The sequence below is a fragment of the Chroicocephalus ridibundus genome, chromosome 4 (genome assembly GCF_963924245.1).
Source record: "Chroicocephalus ridibundus chromosome 4, bChrRid1.1, whole genome shotgun sequence".
Lineage (NCBI taxonomy): Eukaryota > Metazoa > Chordata > Aves > Charadriiformes > Laridae > Chroicocephalus > Chroicocephalus ridibundus.
The window spans coordinates 54,213,332-54,218,757 of record NC_086287.1 but is presented as its reverse complement, the minus strand read 5'-3'; positions in this window follow the sequence as shown (position 1 = coordinate 54,218,757).

The following is a 5,426-nucleotide window of genomic DNA, read 5'->3' as shown; positions in this document are numbered from 1 at the left end:
CAATGCAATTCTCAAAAGTCAGTAATACAAACTTAGGCACACAGAAATGCAAGTGGCCCCCTTATGCCTGAGGCTCTAAGTACCAGCTGAATAAAAAAAGATCTTTCTCTTGCAATTCTATCAGAAAACTCCCCAAACTTCAGCGCTAACTCTCAACTTTCAACGCTTTGTTCTAACTGCTGCCCCAGCCAGGATCCCTCCAGCGCACACGGTGCCATGCTCAGCGCAACAAGAGCAGAGAGAAAGTCACAGCTGACACCGTAACGATGTTTGTTCCACATAAGGCTGCAGCTCACGCTTCGTTAGTGCCTGTTCCTAAATGACAAGCTGATCTGTTGCTCTGAGGCGAGCTGGCTGACGCCTGCCCAACCATCCTCAACTAACCCAACAGCAGTTTGGTTCCAAGAAATTCCACGTACTCCACGTAACGTACTTATCTGGAGAAAAACTGTACACTGCATAAGCCTTTTAAAGGTGTCCCTAGCAAAGGGGATGTTTGATGAGGTCTGTAATGTTGCTAATCAACCACTAATAGCCGACACCATTTTGGATGTTTACGCATCCCACTCGCCAGGTCAGTCTCAACTAGTCTCACCACTGGACAACTCAAAATATTGCAATCAACATTAAAGAGAACAGCACTAATACTTCTGCAGTCTTTGACATGAAATTGTGAAAAATCCTCTCGTGATTTACTTTGTTTATTTGTTCTAGATTTGGAATGTTTTTCCCCCCACAGATTTCCATTCGTTTTAGCATATATACCAAAACCGGGCTGCTATTGTGATGCAAATTGTTTTGTTCAGATTTCTTTTTATAGCTGCTTTTGTTTCAAAGGCTTGCATAACTTGCTAAGGAATTCACGCTTTAAAAATATACATACTGAAAACAAATTAACATTTTCTGCAGGTTTCAAATATCTGTACAAAAGGGAGTTAAAGAAAAATAATAATTATCCTTTTAAGTGGGGTATCAGAAGTGAGGCTTTTTAAGTTACTTGAAGATTATAACAGAGGAGTTTGCTCAGACACAGAATGCAATTTCAAACACAAAAGTACTATTGGTTTTAATTACGCGCTTTCCTCAAAAAGGACTATTTTGGGCACGGAGACACACGTACATCCTGCTTTTCCAAAGAGGCTTCTTGAGGACCACACCGAGCTGCACCATCGATGTCCTGATGCCCAGCCCCTGCCTGCCAGCAGAGCCTGAACCCAGGAGATGAACGTGCTTATGGCTAGAACAAGACATCACACCCAACCATCACACACGGAGAAGCGAGTCGGGTTTCTCTGACAAAGGATTCATCTTCACTGACATCAGCCACACCGGTTTATATTTCTGACCAACTGTAGAGCTGGTATCACAACTGCCCTTCCCCCCAAGACGACCCCCCCCCCCTTTTTTTTTTTTTTTTTTAAATCAAAATGACTTGCACTTGCAGTCATTTATATTAGGATTTCTTTTCAAACACAGGAAAAGCACAGGGGAGGTGTTTGCACTGAAATTCTTCCGTTACTTTCATCAGACTGTAGCAAGAAAATGTACTTTTCGTCTCTGAACTCCAGTGCCTTCTACCATACTCTTTAATGACGTGGCCAATAGTACCTAGAAAAGGGGATTCTGAAATGAGTTATTTCTACAGCTACTGGATATGATGAAGAGAACTCAAAAAAATCTAGAACCTCCTTGATATTTTATCATTCAAGACAGCAAAAGGAGATTCCCCGTTATCATTAGGAATACAACATTCTGAAAAGCCGCTGTTAGTTTTAACAGTTCTGCACATCAAATTTCACCAGAAGTCACAGAAAACAAGACATGTTTTTTTCCTCAGTTGTGTTCTTCTAGGAGTAAAAGACTTCACGGTTCAAAAACTGTATGACAGAGTCTTTATAACTTCTACAGATTCCATGACTAGATTATTGGGATATTTATTCCATGAATTGCACTAGTTTAAATAGACAGCAGGAACAAGCAGCAATTTAGAGGCTGACCACTTCCATCAGCCTAATATCCCATTTTTTGACTGAAGAATTCAAATCGAGAATAGCTTTGCCCCATCCTGGCATCCACACACACCTGAAGAACAGCAGCTCCTCTCTCAATGAGCAGTCAACACGCCACGAGCGTTACAAGATAACCCCCAACCTTTCTGAGATACTGAGACTCTACATCCTAATTTAGGCTTGATTTCAGAACTGTCACTTCCACAAGCTGAGAAGCCTAGAAAAGTGGAAACAAAAACGCATTGTTGGTTAAGTAAAAGAGTTCAGAGAAAAGACAAAGTGCAGAGCTGCTGAGCCTATCAAAGGAACCAACAAGGTGTCTGAAAAAGCCAGAATGTATGGAACTGTAAACAAATTCAACTATGTTCCTTTAACGTAGTCTTCTCTCGAAATTAGTCCACCTACTAAAAAAAAGGCATTTAAGGCAAACATCCATCCATTGTACCCACGAGTGAATGGAGTCTCCTAAGGGGAAGAAATGCACAAAGAACCCAGGAGACCTGGTGCAGAAACCCAGCTGATGCCAAGGGAAGATCTCAGCTTCTCACAGTCTGCACCACATCCTCCAGTTTCCATAGGCAGCATGGGAACACAAGGCTCCTACTCACCTAAATGACATTCCTGGAGTTAGTAAATGAGTAACTGCTCTTCTCCCCACACACTGTAGCAGACCAAAGAGTGGAAGATTTGTACAGATCCAACGTAGAAAAAGGGCCCTTTGCCTGAGCAGATAGTTATGCTAAAGTGGAGTATTATAAACATAAATCACAAATAGGGTGAAGCTGATGATTCAGAAAGTAATTCTTAGGCAAATTCCATAGAAGTATAATTAGACAACTGAGGAGGAATCTGCCTGTCTTCACTACTTCCATCTGTCCCCCCTTGTCTTCCCTGAAGCACACCATTAGAATCATAGAATCGTTTGGGTTGGAAGGGACCTTAAAGACGATCTAGTTCCAACCCCCCTGCCGTGGGTAGGGACACCTGCCCTAGATCAGGTTGCTCAGAGCCCCGTCCAGCTTGGCCTTAAAAACTTCCAGGGAGGCGGCTTCCACCACCTCTCTGGTCAACCCGTTCCAGTGTCTCACCACCCTCATGGTGAAGAACTTCTTCCTAACGTCCAGTCTGAATCATCCTATCTCTAGTTTTAATCCATTCCCTCTAGTCCTACCATTTACCCAGCATCCTAAAAAGTCCCTCACCAGCTTTTTTGTAGGCCCCCTTAAGACACTGGCAGGCCAGTATCTTATTTGTATCTTATCAGTATTTGGTTTGCATAGGTAGATGTCCAATCAGACTAGACGTTAAAGGTGCCTTGCTAGCTAAATCTCAGCTGCTTGCAGAGAGTCATAACTAGTTACCAACTCCAGAGCCACAAATTTGCTAGACAATGAAAAAAGAGAGACCTTAGAGTCAAAGCCAAGCAGTTGACTTGACAGTTTTCAAAATAACGTAAATAACGCTGTACTTCAGCAGTTTTCACCAGTCGCACAAAAAAGCTCCGTGCAGTAAGAAGTCTGCGGCAGTGCTGATAGGAGAAAGGTTTTACACTCGTACATACACCAGTGAGCAGACGACTTTCAAAGCGCGATACCCTGCTCGGAGACTTCCACGCACCCGCCCTTTTAGAGCCGCTATACACAAATGTGTCAGAGCAGCTGCAATAAGAAATCAAGGCTTACAGAAGCACACATTTAGGAAATTAGTATTGTTTTGATCACAATTTTAGAAAGCTCAAGGAATTAAACAAAAAGGTCAATATCATAATGAAAAGTCATCGAATACTAGGAAGATTTTTCAATTATTTAAAAGCCCAACTATAAAAACTCCCTTTAATTCTGGATTTCATAGTTCAATCATATGCAATGTAATTCCATCTAACGAATTATTAAGCAGCAGAATGGTATGATCAATACAATGAAACAAAAAGCAGAAGTCAATATCATTTCATCCAACAAGTTACACAAAGCTGTGTATTCAAAACCTTACAGACCAATGCTTTGACCAGTGACAGCGGAGGGACACATATACTAAAAGTTTATGAATAGACAAGAAATAAGTCTTGTAACTTCTTGTTGGCACCAACCCAGTATCAGTTGATAAGGCAGAAGTTGCCAAGAATCACCCATGGTTTGCCTTCAGTGCTTTACTCCATTTGTATTATCAATGCCTCCTTCAAGCTTCTCTCGCCATGAGACTCTCTACAAAATTTAGATTTGTAACCCTGGTGCCCCTAACCCTGTCCTTAGCCATAACTTAAACTAGAACTCAAATAAGCCAAACCACCCAGCACAGAACACTTCATAAACTGCTTGCAGCCATCAAACCTAGGCCTGCAGACCCTGCTGTGTGATCCAGGAATATCTCTTAACTCTTTCTGAAGCCGTTCATAACCCTAACCTGATCTTATTCTGGAGAAAAACATACACCATTCTCTTCTTCTGACGCAACAGGCTTACAGGCACTGAAAGATATGCCAGTAAAACTCTGCAGTTCCCCTCCCAAATCTTAAACTCATGCCTAATTCTACGGGGAACAGTTAACAAGACATCCATAACCCTCTCAAGCAAAGCAGAACCACATCTCCCTAGAAAACTCATCGCACTTTTGGTTATTTCTCCTTACCTTCCATGTTGTCTGAAGATCTTTCTTCACTCCGTCCGCACCTTGTTTCCAAGCCAAAAATACCAAGGCAGATCACCTTTCCCAGTCTCAAGGAGACTGTCAGTTTCTTTAGACAGCTCAACTTTAAAGAAAAAGTATTTCCCCCTGTAGCTAGAAGGGTTATTTTAGAACAATTTCAAAATTGTGAGAGCACATGTTCTGACAAGCAAAGGAAAATTCCATTCATGGATCGAAGAATAACTGTATAATTTGGAAGCTATTTCTTTCTTACAAAACTATCAGTTGAATAGTCCTGCAAATGTAGGAGTAAATTACCAGAAGTGTGAAGCACTCAAGTTCTGGACTCTTAGGCATGTAACTATTGACTCCTGTATATACAGCTCACACAAGGCAGTCTCTAGCTGGTTTTGAGATCATGCACACGTGCAATGAGATATAAGCTTCAATTTTGCATTAAAAAAAAAGTAAATTACCTATTTCTGTACATCAGCTTCAAGGCACTCCTTTTTATATATAAATAGCAGCAAGGCTACTAGTCAAAAGTTCAATCTTTCAACAGGTTCCCTGAACACAACACTGATGACTTCCTTCACTTACATATTCTAATACCTCAATTACCAATGCAGAATCCTTTCTTTTTTCCTTGCCACCCCCCCTTTTTTTTTTAAGCTGGCATTTTACAGCAAACTTTCAGCTATAACATAAAACTTGTGCACGTGTGAGATTAAGAACAGGCATCTTGACTGACCAAAGGCAATACACAATATTGCAGGAAATAAAGTCATTAATGTA